The sequence below is a fragment of the Halichoerus grypus genome, chromosome 1, assembly GCF_964656455.1.
Source record: "Halichoerus grypus chromosome 1, mHalGry1.hap1.1, whole genome shotgun sequence".
NCBI classification, from domain to species: Eukaryota; Metazoa; Chordata; class Mammalia; order Carnivora; family Phocidae; genus Halichoerus; species Halichoerus grypus.
Window position 1 is genome coordinate 188,264,409 of NC_135712.1, and position 19,756 is coordinate 188,284,164.

The following is a 19,756-nucleotide window of genomic DNA, read 5'->3' on the forward strand; positions in this document are numbered from 1 at the left end:
CTCAGGTCATGATCCCAGGGTCCTGGGATGGAGCCCTGCATCAGGCTCCCTGCTCAGCGGAGGCCTGCTTCTTCTCCCTCTCCCACTCCCCCTGCTTGTGTTCCTCCTCTATCTCTCTCTGTCAAATAAATAAATAAAATCTTTAAAAAAAAAAAAGAAAGAAAAGAAAAAGGTAAATGGTGTCAGGATAAGTAGGGAAATATCTCAGTGTTTGTCCAAGTGTAATTGCTCTTTGTTTCTCCTTAAATGTAAAAGATGACTGGCATATATATCTTCTTCCTTAGAACTAGGTTTGGTAGGAAAGAGAAGGGAAGCAGGCAATCCTGAGGGGAGGTTGCTATAAGAAGCATGGTGTGTAGTACCAAGAGTCTGAAGGCCAGGATTCTAGTCCCTGCTTATGAGCTGCATGACCTTGTGCAATTATTTAGCTGCTCTGAAATTTGCAATTGCATTTATTGCAAAATTAAGTTTATTTCTCATACTCCTCTAGACCAGAAACATCTTGAAGTTAGGAACTGCATCTGAATCAGTGATTTATTTCTCCAGCATTCTAGACTATATTGAGAGAAAGATTTTGAATTTGAAAAGGGAGCAAGCACAAGGACCCCATGGTTGTCAGAGATGGATTTAATTGATCTGCACTGAAGAACGGGAGAATAGAAAGTAAAGGCTACTCTAGATTTCATTCAATTAAAGTATATTTACTGAGTGCCTACTATATATATACCAAATATACTTCCAGGTGCTAAAAATATTGCAGTAAGCAGAACAAAAATCTTCATCTGCATAGATCTTTCATTCTGGAGGACAAGACGATAAAAAAAGATAGATAAATGAATTACATACAGTGTTTGGTAAGGAAAAGTGCTAAGTAGAAAAATAGAACAAAAAAGGAAGAAAGGAAGGGACAAGGGAGTTCGCGGTGCAATTTTAGTTAGGATTCCAGGAAAGGCCGAGTGTAGTCGTAAAGTGGATCAAGTAAAGGTCTGCGAGCTCGTGTTATGAGAGAAATATAAAGAAAAGAAGGCTTAAGGATTCAAACACGATCCAGAGTGAGTAGAGGAAGTGAAAGAAAATCCAACCTGTGAGGAGGAGTGGGGCGTGGCGGGGGTGGGTGGGAAGTTAAACACGTTTAGGAGGAAATAAGGAGGAAAAAAGGCGGCATAGCCTGAAGACTCTTATTTCTTTTGCCATTTGGAAAAAAAGAAAGATTGTGAAGTTTATGACAAAAATCCCTTTCGAGGGGATTCTCACCTCAGCGTCTCTCCGGAGAGAAACAATGTTTCTCACCCCTGAATCAGAGTTATTGTCACTATAGCTTCTGATTGGCCCGTTGTAGGCGCATACTTTATGCCTATTGGCCCTCACTTCTGTCCTCAGGCCAGCGGCCATCTTAGATTCCGCCCCCTCCGCGGCGCCATCTGGGAATTGTAGTACCCTCTCCGTTCCGTCCCGTCGCGGGACTTTTGCCCTCCTGTTCCCGGGTCCCTCAGGCGGCCACCCCAGTGGGCACACGCCCAGGTGCCGCTCCTGCCCCGCGCTCCCTCCCTCTGCCTTTCACTTCCCAGCTGCCAAGATCTTGGAAGGTAGGGGCAGGGGGCAAGCCCCAGTCGAAGAGTGTTTCTGGGGTGCGGGTCTTGGTTTCCACGCGCGTCTGGTCCATACACCCGCAGTCCAGTGGGGCGGGGTCTGGCTCGCACAGCTCCTGGGGTGGTGGTGGTGGTGTGTCTGCCCCAAGGACCCTCCTACCCCCGAACGTACAGGACCCGTTCTGACCACCAGCCCTAACCCTAACCTGCCCCTCATCTGCTGCATGAGGGGGTAAACTGAGGCATGGGACCACGCCAGCGATTCCAGGGACGCCCCAGCAACCAGACCTGGTGGTGTAGTTGGCACTGGCCGCTTTTGCAGGGTTTGCCAGTGTCACAGGCAAGTAGCAGGAATCGCTGCCCCAAAAGAACTGTATTAAACACCCAGCTCTAGGTTCCCCAAAGGGAGGGGGCTGAACATGTGCCCGAGAAAGGAGCCAAGTAGGTAGAAGGAAGGCAGTATTTTGGGAGGGAATCTTACATTTGATGTTTAAAAACATTTTAAAAAGCAGTGAATTCTTTATTGTGGGGTAACTCAATGAGTCCAAGCTCGTTTGGCATTTTATGGATTAATGTAGTTTGTATATAAAAATATGTGGGGATTTTAAAGGTATATCCGTGTGGGGCCGGGGGGAGGGGAGTGGAGAGGGGAGGCTGGTTAGTGGAACCGGAGTAGGAGGCGCCTCTCTAGGATCAAATTCTCCATCTGGTGTATGACCTTGGACCAGCCACTCAGTGTTTTATCTTGGAAAAAAGAGCTTAAAGATCTCTGCCCAAGTGGCCCAAGGATGCTGGCTGGAGCAGAAAGCTAAATGTCTTGTTTGTGAAAGTCTGCCACTTGCAAACTTACTGCTTTATTATTCCGGATCTCTCAAGAAATGTGCTAGGGACCAGCAGAAAATTATTCCGGTAGCTGTTGTAGAAAGGCTCTCACCTGTGCTGGGCCTGGGACTAAGAGCGGCCCCTAGTCGCACCTGTTAAGCCGGGTGTGCCTGGACTCTCCCTCTGCGGCTCCATTTTACCGCTGGCGGCCTGCGTAGCGGAGGCGTCTGGGAGTTGGAGTCCCGCTGCCTGTTTCCCGGAGGGTTGGGACTCCATCTCCCAGCGTGCCATTTGGTGCGGCGAGGTGTCTTCTGGGAGATGAAGTCTGACTTCAGCCGTTTTGTGGATCGGTCCTTTGACTCGGAACTACAACTTCCATGTGGCCGTGCGTTCTTGGCTGCCAGCTTCTATGTCCACCCGCTGTGAGCGGGGACTAGAGAGATGTTTAGGAAAGCGTCTTTTGTTGTTGTTGGGGAGTGGAGAGATACGTCTAGTAAAGATGTCTTTTATTATTGTTGTCGTTGTCATTGATTGTATATGCTGTTACAAGTATTAGAGGAGTATTGTATACGCTTATCCAAGTATTAAGGAATATGCATGCTTTCAAACACAGCTGACACTCGTTTACAGAATGTTCCCATTACTTCTTTTCATAACACCGTACCTCCCATCTGTGGTTGAGGAAAAACCTTGAGAAGATGATTTGTCCTCGGTCACACACCTAGTAATAAAATGTAATATATGTGTATTTATTAATATATATTACAGTTAGTTATTATAATTTAATTTAATCCTCTCAAAAGCTATGTGAGAGAACCATTTTATATGCTTTTCACATATTAGAAAACTAAGTTAAGCAACTAAAGTTAAGCAACTTGTCCAAATTAACTCAGCTAGGGAACAGAAGTACTCAGATAGTAACGTAGTCTGTTTAACAGTCTCTGCTTAAAAAAAGACCCCGCCTGGAGCGCCTGGGTGGCTCAGTCAGGAGCTTCTGCTTTGGCTCAGGTCATGATTCCAGGGTCCTGGGATCGAGCCCAGCATCAGGCTCTCTGCTCAGTGGGGAGCCTGCTTCTCCTTCTCCAACTCTCCCTGCTTGTGCTCTCTGTCACTCTGTCAAATTAAAAAAAAAAAAAAAAAAAAAGACCCCACCTAACAGAGCAAGAGGGAGTCCGACGTTTCTGAGTACAGAATTTGGAATCTTTCCATCATACCATGTTTCCTCTGTAGTCAGACTAAATGTTAGAGCAGCAAAAATCTTTGAGATCATTTAAATTTAAGACAAAGATCTTGGAACAGTTCCTGGCATATAGTAAAGGTTCCACAAATGTTGGCTATATATAGCTTTATAATACCTTTATTTTAGAGATGAGGAAACTGGCCCAGGTGGTAAAGCCATTTGCCCAAGGTCACACAGTTGGTTTGTGTCAGAGATGAGACTAGACCCAGGTGTCTTATTTCCAAGTCCAGGGTTATTTTCATTCTACCAGCAGTCAGCTAGAAGGAGCACCAGATGTGAAGCTGTTTAGATAATGGTTTCTCTTCTAATTTGTTCTTTGTAGGCCAGGCCAGGACCAATTGTTGTAAAGTCTCTTCTTATTGGTAAGGTTGTAATGTTTCATTAATTCAACAAAAGTTTTTTTTTTAAGATTTTATTTATTTGAGAGAGAGAGAGAGAGAGAGAGAGAGACAGAGAGAGGGTGAGGGGCAGAGGGAGAAGCAGGCTCTCCACTGAGCAGGGATCCCGATGTGGGGGCTTGATCCTAGGACTACAGGATCATGACCTGAGCCGAAGGCAGACGCTCAACCAATAGCTACCCAGGTGCCCCTCAACCAAAGTTTTTTGAGCATCTTTGTATGCTCATCTGACTTCAGGTGCAGGGGCCACATGGATTAAAGTAGCTAATGGGTTAGGGCTAGAAGGACCTTAAAAACCATCTAATCTAACTGCTTCATTTTATAAATGAGGAGAGGGATCCATGATCTTCATCTCATGCCCTTTCTGCAAGGAGACAGGTTTCTGGAGGCCTCGTGGTAATGTTTGTGACCTTTCAGGCTCATGATTTCTTGGACTTGGTGTTCTCATCCTATCCTTATCTCTGTAAATGTTTGCTGGAATTCTTTAGGAAATGTTTCTGTACTCCTCTCTTTATTTGTATATACGTGTGACTTCAGTATGCTCCCTTTCTATTTTGGGAATGTCTTGTTTTGGCTCCCAGTGCTTTTTTCTCTTTTGTTCTTTCAGACCCTTGAGAACAAAATCTGACACTATGTTTGTATTCATACAAGTTAGGGTTTGACCCTCTAATATGGGGTGTCAGAAAGGAACACATGAGTTGTCTGAATTATGTAATACTTCAGTTTTAGAAGACACACTGTCCCTTTCAATTATGTATTCACAGATAATAAAGCCGTATCGCATCTCCTGATAATAGTTAGATAATAAACTAACATTTTTATAAATTATTGGCTGAACATTCCTGAAACAGTCACTATGGGCAATGTTCTCCCCATCCCTTCCTGTAGCCCCCTGCCCTGCCCAGCACTTTCCCAGCTAACAGTCAGCTTCCAGCACGTGCTTGACCACTGGTAGCTACTGAAAAAATATTTGTGAAATTGCATTCATAAGCACCCCTGAGCTCTGTTCCCACATCTTTTTCTTGAATCTCTTTTAAGATAGAAGTGCTTTGAAATATAAGATGTAGCAGGTTGCTTTCCTTTCAATGTCTACATTGCAAAGAAAAATCTCAGCCTTTGAGGTCATCTTCCAAGGGGCTGTTTCTTTGGGAATGTCCATGTCTGTGATTTCTCAGATGAGAAAGTGATCCAAATAGCAAAACATAGCAAAGAAGCCATAGGGAGTGGTAGTCTGGAGGCCTATGATTTAAATCCCAGCCCTGCCCTAAGAGGCAGGTAACTTAGCTCTTGGTTTCTTCTGTAAAATAGGGATAATAAGCATTTCTACCCATAAAGTGAGGATAAAGATTAAATAAGATAGTGTTTTTTAAAACCTTGAGTGTGTTGTCAGGTACTCAGTAGCTTGTACTCAACAGATGAGTAGTAGCTCTTATTTTTGTTATTAAACAGTATATGAAAATATATCGTGGTTATTCACCATTTAAACTTGAGGCAGGTATCTGCTTCATAAAAGGATTTGCCATTTGGTTTCTTAGAATAGCAAGGTTGGCCATCCCATTTAAAGTATGAAGTTAACCACAACTTTGATAATCGATCTTGTCCGCTCAGTCATACTCTGTGTGGGTAGAGCGATATTGAAGCTTTTGACTTTATGTTGCCTTCTGAGAGGTCCCTGATCTATGGTTCCATCTCTTTATTGAATCTCAGATTGAAAAGTGGCCTGCCCCTGTTGGTGGGGTCTTCTGTCTACTTCTGGAAAGGACTGGGCCTATTCCAGGTGTCTCACGGTTAAAGTGAAACAGTCATCACCCTGTTGGTGAGTAACCGCAGGGCAATGGACATGTGGGCATGGCAGTGTGTCTCTCTAAGGCTGACAACTGACAACTGTAACAGCCATGAGGTTACTGATAAGGAGGTGAGTGAGAGAAGAGAGGTGGTGTAGGGGACAGGGAAGGAAAAATGGGAAAGAGTAAACAGCAGATGCGCAAAGGGAACAGCCTTTGCTGTTCAGTAGCCTAAGCATGTACTTATTCAGCACGTTTATCAGTAGCCTAAGCATGTACTTACTCAGCACATTTATCCTGCTCCTAGCTCTGTGCCAGGCACTGCACTGTTATGCGCTGCAGATACAGCAGTGAATGTGGCTGAAATGAGTTGGTCGTGGTGGTGGGTGGTGGTCAGTTTTAGGCCGGAAGAGCTTAGAGGAAGGAAGGAAAGCAGGAAGGCAGAAAGGAGGGAAGGGAGGGAGGAAGACAGGAAAGGAAGAGGCAGGTATTGGGATTCGATGAGTGGAAAGAAGATCTCTATGTCTGGAGTATAAAAATCACCGGACTGGGGGGACATGGGGAGTATCAGGCTGCATAGGCAGGCACCAGAGATATTACGCGAAGTCCAGTTACCTGTATTGTAAAAGCATTCTGGACTTCATTCCAAGGGCATTTGGGAAACCATTTAACAGTCTTAACTGGGGAAATGAAATGATAGGATTTGTTTTTTAAAAGTGTGGATGCAGTAAAGATGATGAATTTGTGAGAGAGAATTGTCCAGGTAGGCCTGTGTTTTTTAACTTTAATGTGAATATGACTCTCCTGCTGATCTTAAGCTGTGGGTTCTGATTCCGTACATCTGGAATGGGCCAGAGGTTCAGGATTTCTAAGAGGCTGATGCTGCTGGTCTGTGGACTGTACTTTGAGGAGCCAGTACTGAGGAGACTCTTGAGTGGTCTAGATGAGAGATGGTAGTGGTTAAGAGAATGGACTCCAGAGAGTCACAGACCTGGATTCTAGTCTTGCTTCTATCAGTCACTTGCAGTGTGACTCTGCGGAAGGTGTCCTAGTCTCACGGAGCCTCAGCCTCAGTTTCCTTATTATCTGTGAAATGGAAGTAATAATTCCTCTTGCAGAGCAGTGTTTTAAGTTTCCAGTGAGGCAACCCATAGAGCGTGCTTAACACAGTAACTGGCACTCAAGACACAGTAGCTTTGAATTTACTCTTATTGTTGTTAATAAGTCCAACTTAATGCACCCTGCTCCATGTTACCTTTTTTTTTTTAATCATATTTTGAATACTAGATGGAATAGATCACCTTTTTTTTTTTTTGGCAAGGGAGAGAGGGAAGAGGGGAAGAAGGAGAGGGAGAATCTTAAGCAGGCTCCATGCCCAGTGCGGAGCCTGATGCAGGGCTCGATCTCACAACCCTGAGATCATGACCTGAGTCGAAATCAAGAGTCAGTCGCTTAACTGACTGAGCCACCCAGGCACCCCTGGAATAGATCACTTTTAATTGTACCATTTTTGTTTTTATCTCGGATGTGAAGTGCCAAACTTCTTCAGTCCTTGGTAAAAACTTGAGTATTATGGGCAACTAGATATATTTCTCCCATGTAATCGAGACTGTCTAAATTTGATGGAAAAAAACCCTGGGATCCTTAAAGTACCATCTTATATCTGATTACGATGGGAATTTGAGGCACTTTGCCTCCTCATGTAAATTTATTTAAGTCCAATTATAGTGCCTCCTTCTTTACATAATTTTAACCTCTTTGGATTGCTTTTCAACCAGTGGTTCTCAACCCTCGCTGCAAGGTCAAGTCACCGGGGGCTGGTCCCATCCAGAGATATTGAATCAGAGTGTGAAGGGGAGGTAGGCATTGGTATTTTCCTTTTTAAGTTTCCCAGGTGATTCTGAAGTGCATTTAGGAATGAAAACAACTGATTCTAACAGCAGAACATCATGAAATGAATCAGGTACAATCTAACAGGTGAAAGTCCTTTGCGGGGAGAGAAGTATCTAGAAAGTAGCATTTTGAAGGCTTTGGGCGTGAAAGAGATGATAAGCCTTGTCACAAAGCTTTCCTGGAATTTGATGAACTAACTATAGGTTGTGTCCTGGGTTTTCTTTGAAGTGAAATCCATGCCCCACTCTCTCCCCCAGTGCCCTTGTATCTCTAGGAGTGCTCACTTGAGTCAGGATTCTCAGTTTTGTTTCAGGCTGTGTTTCTCTGCCTGATATTTAGTTTGTTTTATTCCTCATAGCTGAAAAAAATATTATTAACTTATTAAAACTACGTTCAAAAGAAAGAAACTGAGTTAGATGCTTTCATGAGCTGTGGCTGCATTACTGTAAAGGTTTAAACTATTGTTCAGATAAACTACAACCCATTTTAACCAGTAACATTCTTTAAATTTTTATTAAAAAAAAATTTTTTTTTTTAATTAAGTAGGTTCCACGCCCAGCGTGGGGCTTAACCAGTAACATTTGTACATTCTAATTCAGTAGCCTGAAATGAATGCTTTCAGAGAGGCTGCCTATTATAAAGATTAGTTTCGTTTTTAATTTTTTTAAAAGATTTTATTTATTTATTTGACAGAGCGAGAGCACAAGCAGGGGGAGCAGCAGAGAGAGGGAGAAGCAGGATCCCCGCTGAGCAGGGGGAGCCCATTTAATTTTTTATAGGTACCCTCACCCTCCATTTCATGGCAGAATAATTAGGCTAATTTGGTTAAATGTCTTTAATTTGCTGGATTATCCATAATATATGGGGACCCTTTCCTTTTAAAAGTTTCTTTTTCCTTATAGAAAATATATGTCCTTAGGTTTGTTTGTATCTGAATATTTATATTTAAAATCTTATATTCAACATCCAGGAGCATTCTTGGCTTGAATTTCTATTACCTGCACCATAATTTCATTTTTCAGCCTTTCCTGAGCTTTTTTACTCACTAGGAGGTCATTTCACAATGTAGTTGTTTTATTTTTCTACTGTGTTGACTTAATAAAGAGAAAAGGAGAGTGGGAAAAGCTGTTTTTGTTGGAGGGTTTAAAATACAGTTAAAAAATTACATATTTTACGGATATTTTGTACATAGGCCAAGGTTTTCTTTTAATGATATATAAGTAGGAATAGAAAAGAAAAATGAGAAACTGGCTAAGAGGTTTGCAAAAGGCCCACGTTGATGGTATTCTGTAACTTAAAGACTCTTTCTGAGTCTATTTATGTGTTTATTAGTGTTCCTTGTTATGGATTTACCTCTTTTTATTAACAATCAGATTTCCATTAAAATTCAGTGTATTTTGCAGTTTCTCAGACTCAAAGCTATTGGAGCTAAAACCATCATAGATAATGTGGAAGTATCAGTACTCCCTCATGAGGTTTAATGCATGCATATTTTAGTTGGGCACAGTTCGGAGGACAGTATGGTCTGCAGTCATTTAATCACTGAAGTGTGTGGTATATGGTAAGAACAAAATTTTCATTTTCTGCAAGACTTAAAGTCTTCTTACCATGTCTTCATTTTTGGAAAAAAACAAACACCCCTCCTGCCCCCCAAACCCAGAACTCAATGCTGTCTTAAGTCTCCGCATTAAAGCAGGACGGTACCTGCTTGGTTGTGCCAGGAGACATTTAAATGATACCTAGAAGCAGGCGATTGTGTCTGTGCTTGGAGCCCAGAGGACAGGCAGAGGAGGGGGGCTGGAACCTGCTGGAGTAAGGTGGTTTCTCTCAACCCTGGAGCCTGGGAATTCCTGTTCAGGTTCTCCCGGGAATGAAGCTGCTGGATGGAGAGGTAGTGATCCTAAGGAGGGCAGGGAAAAGCAACCGAGAGGTGGAAAGACATGCAGAGCCTATGAAGAGGTATAACAACAAAAAAAGATGGTTGGGTGGAGGGGGATGGAACGTTTTTTGTTTTTACAAATACGTCTGTGAATGGTGCCCTCCAGAGTTGTGCTGTGAACAGCTTGCGTTGTCCCTACAAAGAGAGGCCGCCTTGATCAATGGGGGGTCCTGGAACCTTCAGAAGAGGGGAAGTGATCCTGGGGTACCAAAACAACAGGTGGGCCCTGCACTTTGAAATCACAGTTGCTGGGATCTGCTGGGAGCAGGTAAGGGCAAGGCCCGGAAGCCTCGGCAGCCAGTGGCCACAGAGAAATCTGCAGCTGAGGCCGTCTCTTGGCCCCTTGGGGCAGGGCAGAAAGCTTCTTCTAAGCTATGGCTTCCTCTAGGCTCTGAACTTCCGAGGGGCAACCGGCCAACGCTTCCCTGGCCTAGAGGAATTAGCTGTGTTTGGCTTCCTAGCGCAGATGAAACAGCTGAGTCCAACTCCTGTGGGTTGGGGACTGGCTGGAACTATATGCAAAGGTCCTGGTGAGGCCAGAAGCTTCTGCATGTCTTACAAGCTCCCAGGTGATGCAAATGCTGCTGGTCCGTCGGCCACACTTGGAAAGCAAGGCTCTAGTTCTTTATGGCTCCTACTCTGTTGCCATTCTCTTTTAATGTCATGAATAAATAGCATTGTTTAGGGTTCACAAATACATGTGTCACTCTGTTACAAGGTGAGGGTGATCTTGGGCAAGTTGTTTTGCTTTGCAGAATTTTATTTTCTTCTCCAGAATGGATATAGTAGTACATACCTCGTAGCTAGGTATGAAGAAAATGGGATGATCTATATAAAATATTAGCACAGCACCTCTCATATAGTAATTTCTTAGTAAATGTTAGCTTTTATTTTTATTATTGTTATTATATTTTGTGCTTTTATTATTATTATTTTTAAAGATTTTATTTATTTGAGAGAGAGAGAATGAGAGAGAGAGAGCACAAGGAGGGGTAGGGTAAGAGGGAGAAGCAGATTCCCCACTGAGCAGGGAGCCCTATGCGGGACTCGATCCCCGGACTCCAAGATCATGACCTGAGCCGAAGGCAGTCGCTTAACTAACTGAGCCACCCAGGCGCCCTCATTTTTATTATTTTTGAGCTCAGAGATCGAGATCTATAAACGAAGGCATGTGCCTTTACCAGTTACCAGATGTGGGACCATGGGTAGGTTTCTTGACTAAGTCTGTTTCTTCACCTTTAAATTGGGGGTTACAGTGGTAGCTGACTATGGATGCTGTGAGGGTTGAATAGGCTGTATGTATAAAGCCCTTGGCATGTATTTGTTACTCTCACGATTATAATACTAATCACTGGATTTGAGGGGTCTGCACAGCAGCTTCTGGTACTTGGGGTTGGCCAGGTTTCTGTGACACTCTCTTGGTGTGGTAGGAGCTGCCCACACCAGTGGCAGGTTAAGTGGAGAGTGGGCCCAGGATTTGCAAGTAGGTAATACCTGGAAGTTAAGGTAAGCAGGCAGGTGGAATGTGGGATGACAGCCTGGTAACAGGTCCAATAGCAAATCCTAGTCGATGCTGATGCTTGCTCTGACCATGGATCTCACTGGGCTCCTGCCTGGATAATCTCTGACCTGCCTCGAGTCCCAGTTTCTGTACCTAATCTCCAACTATATTCTTGGCAGTTCTTATTGCGTGTGAGTCATTCCCTTGCTCATCATTAACATATTCACTCGGGAAGCATTTACTGAGGCCTGTTGTATGTCAGGCACTGTGCTAACTGTGGTTCTACCGCGGTGAACAGGCAGGCACAGTCCCTGCCCTCAGGAGTCCAGTGGAGGAGATGGACAATATTCAGGCAAACAAATGCACATATAAGATGCCAAGTACTAGGAGGGAAGAGTTGAAGGTACTGTGATACTAAAAGGGGGTGGGTAACCTATTAAGAAAGGGTAGCCAGAGAGGAGGAGCTGATGTTTGAGCTGAGACCTAAGTAAAGGACGAGTGGGAGGCAGCCCTATGAAGAGCCGGTGAAGTGGTATTCCACGCAGAAGGAACAGCCTGTACCGGGGCCTTACTTGGGGAGAGAGCTTGACATGCTCAAAGGGATGAAAGAAGGCCTCTGGTAGACCATAGAGATTGAAGAGGGCCTGGCACTGGGTGAGGTTGGCCTGGCTGCGTAGGGGCTGGCGATCAAAGTATGGAGCCTGGATTGTGTTGTCTGGGTGATGGCTCTGTCCCTGAATCTCAGTACTGTGGTCAGAGGTGTGCTCTTTGCTGTCCAGACCTTCCTTCTGTTGACCTGCTGCTCTGAGCACCTGCTTCCCGACTTCTTTTTCCTTCCGTCTTGTCAAAACATCAGTTATGGTCCTGGCTGATGCCTCCCTAATGCCTGCCATCTCCATAGGCTTCTCTTTTTCCTGTTTACTCACTCTCTGGACACTAGGTTCCATGTGTAGAACTCAGTCCCTTTTCATTTCAGGGTGTTTGCTATACCCACTTCTGCCTCTGATGGGCTATCAGGCCCATCTCCCTCCTGAACTGATCCCTCTGCCATGTGGCAATGAAAATCAAGAACAGAGCCCTTGCCCTAGGGGTGCAGAGGAACAGAACAAAAAAGAACAGGAAGGAAGAAGAGCAGTTTGGGGTCTGTCGATGGGTGGAAGAAGAGATAACAATTTTTATAGGTTGGTAGGCAGCTTGAAGAAAGTTTGTTGAATTCACCTAGTCTTGTCCCTTGTATTTACAAATTTGGAGACCTGGTTCTAGAGAGGGGAAGTGACTTGCTCTGGGTCACAGATGCAGTCAGTAGCAGAATGATGACCTTTTTTCTTAGTCCTCTGTAGGTTAGTTCCTGTGTCTTTAGCTTCCTTAACTTCTACTTTTTTACAGCTTTTATTTAACCTCTGATTTTTGATCAGTGCCCTCTTCCCTCCGGACTATAAGCTCTATGAAGGCAGGGGTGGTGGCTATTTTGCTGATGCCACCTCCCCAGCACCTGGTCCCTAACTTAGAATTTGATGTTGAACTTTGCAATGTGCCTCCTACTTCTGGGCTCTGCTCCATTAGTTCTCTGGTTAGCCGAGTCTTGGTTGCATAGAAGCCTAGGTAAGTGAGATCTACTGAAGTCCCAGACCTCGGCTCCTCTTACCGTTCCTTGGATTGTACAGCCTCCCATTTCCTCCCCTTACTGGAGAGAGTGCCTTGTCTACTGTGTTCATATTGTCTATTTTCCCTCTTTAGAAGTTTGCTTCCTGAGGGCATGGACTTGTTGGTACTGGTTCCCTGCTCTGTCTCTGTGCATAAAGCAACGCATGGCCTATGGTGGACAGGATGGTATGTCTCATCATTACCGTCAAGATCTGGAAGTCTGGGTTGCCTTGAAGACTGCTACTCCATGTAGATGGCCATTTATGCTGTACAGATAATGCTGGGAGTCAAGAAGTGGCTCATAGGAAGGGAGTAGGGAGAAAAGCCTACCCTCTGGCTCTGAGGACTGACTCTTGTCTGCTTGTCATTAGCTGTATAATCTTGAGCAAAGCACTCAACCTCTCTGCATCTCGCTTTTCTGTAAAATGAAGATGGTAATACTACTTAGCTCTTGGTTGTGAGGATCAAATGAGAGGGTTGAGGTGAAGCGTGCCCCTGCACAGCTCCTGACGTGCGGTCAGCACTCAATAAATATTACCTTCATTAAACCGGGAAGGTGGCTCTGTCTACTCTTGCTGACTGGTTGTTACACATGGGTGCCAGTGTTCACTTTGAAGATCAGAGCTACATCTTTCCCATAGTGCTGTGTTATTTGGTGGACTGTCATATTCTCTTTGGTCATCAAATAAATGTAGGGGCCATCAGTTCTGGCCATAGAAAGTTTGCTGAAAATGTTGATGAACAACAACCCAGGGTTCAGCACAAAAAAATAAATGCTGGTTGATGTTCAAGACAGAGGAATATAAATCAGAAAACAAACACATCCACTGTATTGTAATATTTAAATGCCTTCTCATAAACACTTAAGATTCTCATTAGTCCAACATCAGAAAAATGATAAATATTAATATTTGTCATCAAAGGAAAGCTTAGAAATCAAAGCAGAGTAAACAACCGTTGTATTTGAAGGATTACATAATACTGAATGAATTTTAATTCGACACCTCCAAAACTCTATTTTTTAAAAAAATTTCTCCATGGGACAGTTTAATTATTTTTATCCATCACAAACCTAGGAAAGGTATGGATTTAGTAGGAAAAGATTCAGGGGACTTGCTCATTCCAATCATGTTCTCAAAGACTTGGGCTGTTTTGTGTCTTGTGTCTACAACAGAGACCCACGTGTCCTGGAGCCACTCTCCTTCTCTCATCTCTTCCAGATCTCCAGATCTCCAGTTTGCCTTCAGGAGACTCATCCTGGAAATTGGCTCTTGGTAGATCGTGAAAGGGCGCTGGGAGCTTCCTGTCTTGGCTGTGGATTCCTTCCCCAGTCCTCTCTCCTCTTCCCAGTTCTGAATGTGCCAGAAGCATGTGCAGTAGTCCCCAGAGTCAGCAGGGAACAGTGGGAGAGACAACAGGCTGGTGCCATCACTGTGAGGCAGTCAGGCTTTCCCTTGCTGCTTTCCCAGTGTCTGATATGGCTGAGTCAGTGTGAGACGGCCTTATCGTGTCACCACAAGGATACGGTACAGGGAGTCAGGAGCCCTGGGTTTTCGTTCTGGCTCTCATTGCCTTATCCACTCTTGTCCTCTCTCTGGGCCTCCTTTTCCACATCTGTAGAGTGAGGGGCTTGGTTGGATCTGATAATTCTGAAGTCCTATGCCTCTCCAACATCTTAACCCCAGTGGAGAGCTTTGGGAATCTGCTAAGCCCTTCCTTGTTCCCTCTGCAGAGGGGCAGTGGCTTGGAGTGGCTGGTGTTGGGGCCAGACAAAGCTGTATCTCGCCTTAGCTAATTTACTTTAGTTCTTAGTTTCTTACCCATTATTGGGAATAGTACAAGGTTGTCAGAACCACGAGAGATGATGTTTGGAAATCCATTACTGTGTTGTTATTGTTATGTTATTATTGTTATATATTATGTTTATACCTGGACTCAGGACTTTTCTGTCTCTTTGTGCCTCAGTGTTCTCATCTAAAAAATGGGAGTGATAAGACCATACCTCATTGGTTAATTGTGAGAATAAGATAATACATGAAAATATGTAGGACACTTCCTGGTATACAGTAAGTACCATATACATATTAATGATGATTTTAGCTCTCATTTTTACTATTAGTCGCAACACCTAGAATAGCGTAGTGCTTTTTGTAAAGAATAAGATAGGACAAGGCAAATGGGAGTAGTTACCTTCTCTAATACACATGCTGAAGCAGATTTTCAGTGGTCTAAAAGATCCACCATTTTCTCTAAGCATATCATTTAACCTAGGGAACATTAAATAAATGATGTCAAATCTGTATGTCAGAGTCAAGTATCTGTATCCAACATGGGTCCTTAAAATAGGATCCTGGAGCCTCTTCAGAATCTAATGTTCCATATATACAAAGGTAATGAAAATAGTAACTGGAGAGGATATCTGCACCTCCCATGTGTTCATAGCAACATTATTTACAGTAGCCAAGATATAGAAACAACATAGGTGTCCGTTGATGGGTGAGTGGTTAAAGAAGTTGTGGTATATATTTACACAATGGAGTATTATTCAGCCATAAAAAATGAGAATGGATGGACCTCATTGAGGGCATAATGCTAGGTGAAATAAGTCAGACAGAGACAGACAAATACTATTTGATCTCACTTACTTGTGAAATCTAAAGACAAAAACAAAACCAAAAACCCCACGCTAAACTCATAGAATAAGATCAGGTCTGTGGTTACCAGAGGCTGGGGGCGAAGGGAGCGGGGGAAGGAATTGGAAGAAAGTGGTCAAAAGGTACAAGCTTCCAATTACTTATAAGACAACTAAGTCCTAGGGCCGACACGTACAACATGATGACTGGAGCCAATACTGCTGAGTGCTACACAGGGAAGTTGTTAAGAGACTAGATCCTAAGAGTTCTCATCACAAGGAGAATTTTTTCTTTTCTCTTTATTGTGTGTATATGACAGGATGGTTGTTAACTAAATCTGTTATGGTGATCATTTCACAATATATGTAAATCCAGCCATCATGCTGTGTACCTTAAGCTTATACAATGATGTATGTCAGTTATTTCTCAATAAAACTGGAAAAGAGACAAATCTCCAGTGGGAAAATGGGGAGAACAGAAGATAACTAAAATGGTTGAATGCAGATACCTCTGGGGATGACAGCTGGGGAATAGGAAAAATGAGGCAAGAGATTTGTTTTTGTTTTTTTTTTTCCTAAAAGCTATGTATTGCCATTTGATTTGAACAGTTATATACTTTACCTTATAATAAATAAAAAATATTTTATTAAAAGTAAAAAAAAAAGAAATCTAATGTTCCAGGTCCATGAGCTATCTCCACATATAGGTTGAAACCAAGTTAGAAGAGAGCTTACTTTTTATCAGATTATTGTGGGTCGGGAATGAAACTAAGACCTTTGTGTGGATTCTCTCATTTCATCTTTAGGGGAATTCTTTGAGGTAGATACCCTTACTATCTCTGTTTACATATGAGAAAACTGAAACTCAGGGAGGTTAAGTAAGTGCGTAAGGACACCCACCTGGCAAGTAGTAGGGCTGGGAATGCGGACCCAGGTCATGTGATTCAGGAGCTTGAGCTCTGCTAGCTGCTGTCCTCAGATGGTAGAAAGGTCAGACCTGCATGATAGCTATGATTTCTGTATAATGAAGTCTAATGGATCAAGACAAGGATGTAAATGACTTGCTTTTTATCAATGACACAGCAAATCAACATTCATTTTTATTGTTTTCAAGATCATTCCATTTCATGTAAGGGAATGAATTTCAATATAGAATAGACTTATTTAAGGAAGCATCAATATTTTTCTCAAATTGGCAGCATCGAAACTGTATTTATGGGATTAAAGAAAACACACTGCGTTTATATAGTGCAAGTTCACTTGGAAACCTAACATTTCTTTATCTTTTTTCTGTATCTTGGCTTGCTGCTGTTGGCATCAGTCTATTTTTAAAGTACAAATATAAATTGTTTCTTGTTAACTCCATTGGATCTGCAGGCAGATACTAGACTAAGTTGGCATTGATGAGGCCAACATCTTGGTCAGAGGCATTATTCTATGAAAAGGGGGTATTTTAAAAAAAACTTCTTACCAACTGCATAAGAAAATAAATTTATTTTAGAAGATTTAAAAAGAAGAAATGCTCAAAAAATAAAATTATATTGCCATCCCACCTCTTCATGATAGTACTATCTATATTTCAGTGGGTACTCTTCCCATCCTTTTTTTATTGCATGTGTATATTTGTTTGTCCTGTTAGTTTTCTAAATTGGGATGATACTTCACATATAGCTTTGTTACCTGTTTTTCACTCATCAGTGTATTGTGTACGTGTTCCCACGCGATTGATGACTGCAAAGTACTCCACTGATGGAACCTGCGATTATTTTTCATCCTATTCCAGTTGTTTAGCATTGGGCTTTTCCCACCTTGATTTCTGATGTATGTTATGGAAGAATATTTGCAGGGATGCATCATGATATCCCTGATTCTTTTCTTAGGATACACTCTCAGAAGTGGAAATGCTGGGTTATATTGTAAGTGGTAGGAGTAGCTCCCTCGTCTTTCCACAGTTCACTGCAAGTGATGCTGCCTGTGCACCTAGACTCCCCACTCACAGCTTCTCCCGGGTTCTGTTTCCCAAGAACGTCAGAGAGTCCTGTGGAGCCAGAAGCTGGTGGGGTAATTAAAGTCAGTCTTCAGGCTGGACTTGGCGATCAAAATAAACATGTTGGACTACCAGGCCCAGCCTTCACATGGCCTTTATTAGTTAGTATGTTACCTTGTCAGCTCAGAATGCTTCTAGCTGCAAGTAACAGAAAACGTGACTCACAGTGGCTCAAAAAAACAGAGGATCATTTCTTCCCCAGAAGAAGAGACCTAGATGTATGGGGAGTCGGGTGGGGGGTTGGGGGGGGGGGGAGGCTGGCCGTGGCTCTAGTTCAGCAGCTCAGAGATGTCAAGGATGTATCTACAGTGTTCTTGGCTTTTTCTTACTGGTCACAGGATGACTGCATCTGAAGCAGACGTCATGCGTGTGTTCAGGGAATCAGGGAGGGGTGAGAGAAGAGAGATGGAAGTGATACATTCTTGATCCTAAGAGTTGTTAGCCTGATTTTAAAAAGTGATGCTTTTTTTTTTTTTCTGTTATTGCAGAAGTAATGTATGATCATTGTAGAAAATATATTTCACCCATAATCTTGCCACCAGGAGGTAATCACTGCTCTCGTTTTGGTGTTTATCCTTCTAGTTTAGTTACAAGTGCACAGAAAAGTGAGATTACCCATTGATGGACTGCCTCATACCTGGCCTTTTTAATCAGCATCCATCTTAGTGCCTAGCACCTGGTAGATGCTTTACAAATTTTACTGAAAAAAGTTAATGAATGATTTCAAAGATACACTATGAATATTTTTCTGTATCACCAAGTATTTGTTTTAGAGTATAATTTTTAAGAGCTGCATAACACTCAATTGTTTTAATGTTCCATAATTTCTTTGACTGATTCTCTGTTATTTTACATGTGGGCTTTTTCAAAATTTTAACTATGACAATTCTGTAGTGAACATCCCTCTGTGTGTGTACAAATCTCTCATTATTTCCTTAGATAAATTCCTTTCAGAAGTGGAATCACTAGGTCCAAGGTCCAGTTTTAAAGTCCTTGATGTATATCATCAAACTGCCCTCTTTGTATGCACCATTTTATATTACTGCCCACAATGAGAGTTATTATAACCTTGTTTTATTTTTTTTATTTTCAGTAGACTTAAATTTTTTTTCTGAGTAGGTAATATACTCATCTGGTTCAAGAATCAAAGCAATAGGAAAAGATATAAAGTTTTGCTGCCCCTGTGCCCATACCCCTATCTCTGCCCCCATTTCCCTTAGGGTAGTCACTTTGGTTAGTTTCTTTTGAACTTTTTCTGTATTTTTTAATGTACGTAGGAAAATATGCATCTAAATTACTTTTCTTCCTTTTTTATAAAAAAAGTAACATGCAATATACACTCTTCTGTACCTTACTTTATTTGGTTTGACTGCTGTATAATGTGCCATTATGTGAATACTCCATAGTTTTATTTATCTATTCTCCTGTCTGGCCTTATTTGAAACTGGTATCTTTTTAGCTAAACCAGGCCCAAATGAACTGTGATATTCTGGCCCTGCGGCAATACCACTAATAGGAACAGTTAGCTATATCTTAATTTCCTAGCCCTACTGCCTGGCCTGCTGCACATTTTGACTTTGCTTCCCAGGGTGTAGTTGGCATGGTCTGAAGTATTCCGAATCCAAGGAGGGAGAGAATTGTAAAGGTGGGTTTCTCCTCTTTGAAGACCCCCTGCCCTCCCCAACCCCCCCGCCAGCTTGACTTGTGAGATATTTCATGTTCTACTTTGGGTAAAGAATACCCCCTCCATTCTTATCCAAGGGATGGTGGCTCCTATAGGAAATGATGTCCTGTGTACTTTTATTTTATTTTATTTTATTTATTTATTTGACAGAGACAGACACAGCAAGAGAGAGAGCACAAGCAGGGGGAGTGGGAGAGGGAGAACCAGGCTTCCCACTGAGCAGGGAGCCTGATGCAGGGCTCAATCCCAGGACCCTGGGATCATGACCTGAGCCGAAGGCAGACGCTTAACGACTGAGCCACCCAGGCGCCCCTGTCCTGTGTACTTTTTAAGGAATTTCATGGAATTTTAAGGAATTTCAGGCCCGTTGTGTACTCTTTCAAAAGGCTCTGGGGAAGAATCCTTCCTTGCCTCTTCCAGTTTCTGGTGGCTCCAGGCATTCTTCGGCTGTGGCTCTGTTTCCTTCACGTGGCCTTCTCCGTGTCTTTTCCTCTTCTGTCTCACACTGACATCTCTCTTTGGGGGCCACCAACTGGCCCACCACAGGCTTTGAGTTTAGTGCTCTGATTCCCGAATGTGTGCT

The 19,756-nt window shown here is 42.9% G+C and overlaps 1 protein-coding gene across 5 annotated transcripts in view; it reads left to right on the forward strand.

The window, feature by feature from the left end:
• Positions 1-1,429: 1,429 nt before the first annotated feature.
• Positions 1,430-19,756, forward strand: part of LOC118553122 (bis(5'-adenosyl)-triphosphatase) — a 1,451,800-nt gene continuing 1,433,473 nt past the window's right edge. For 3 of the 5 annotated variants that reach the window (XM_078076485.1, XM_078076478.1, XM_078076488.1), the window contains exons 1-2: positions 1,430-1,586; positions 5,757-5,865. The gene's annotated coding sequence lies outside the window, so the exon portion shown is untranslated. The remainder of the gene's footprint in view (positions 1,587-5,756; positions 5,866-19,756) is intronic. The other 2 variants (XM_078076480.1, XM_078076494.1) reach the window with 1 other exon arrangement.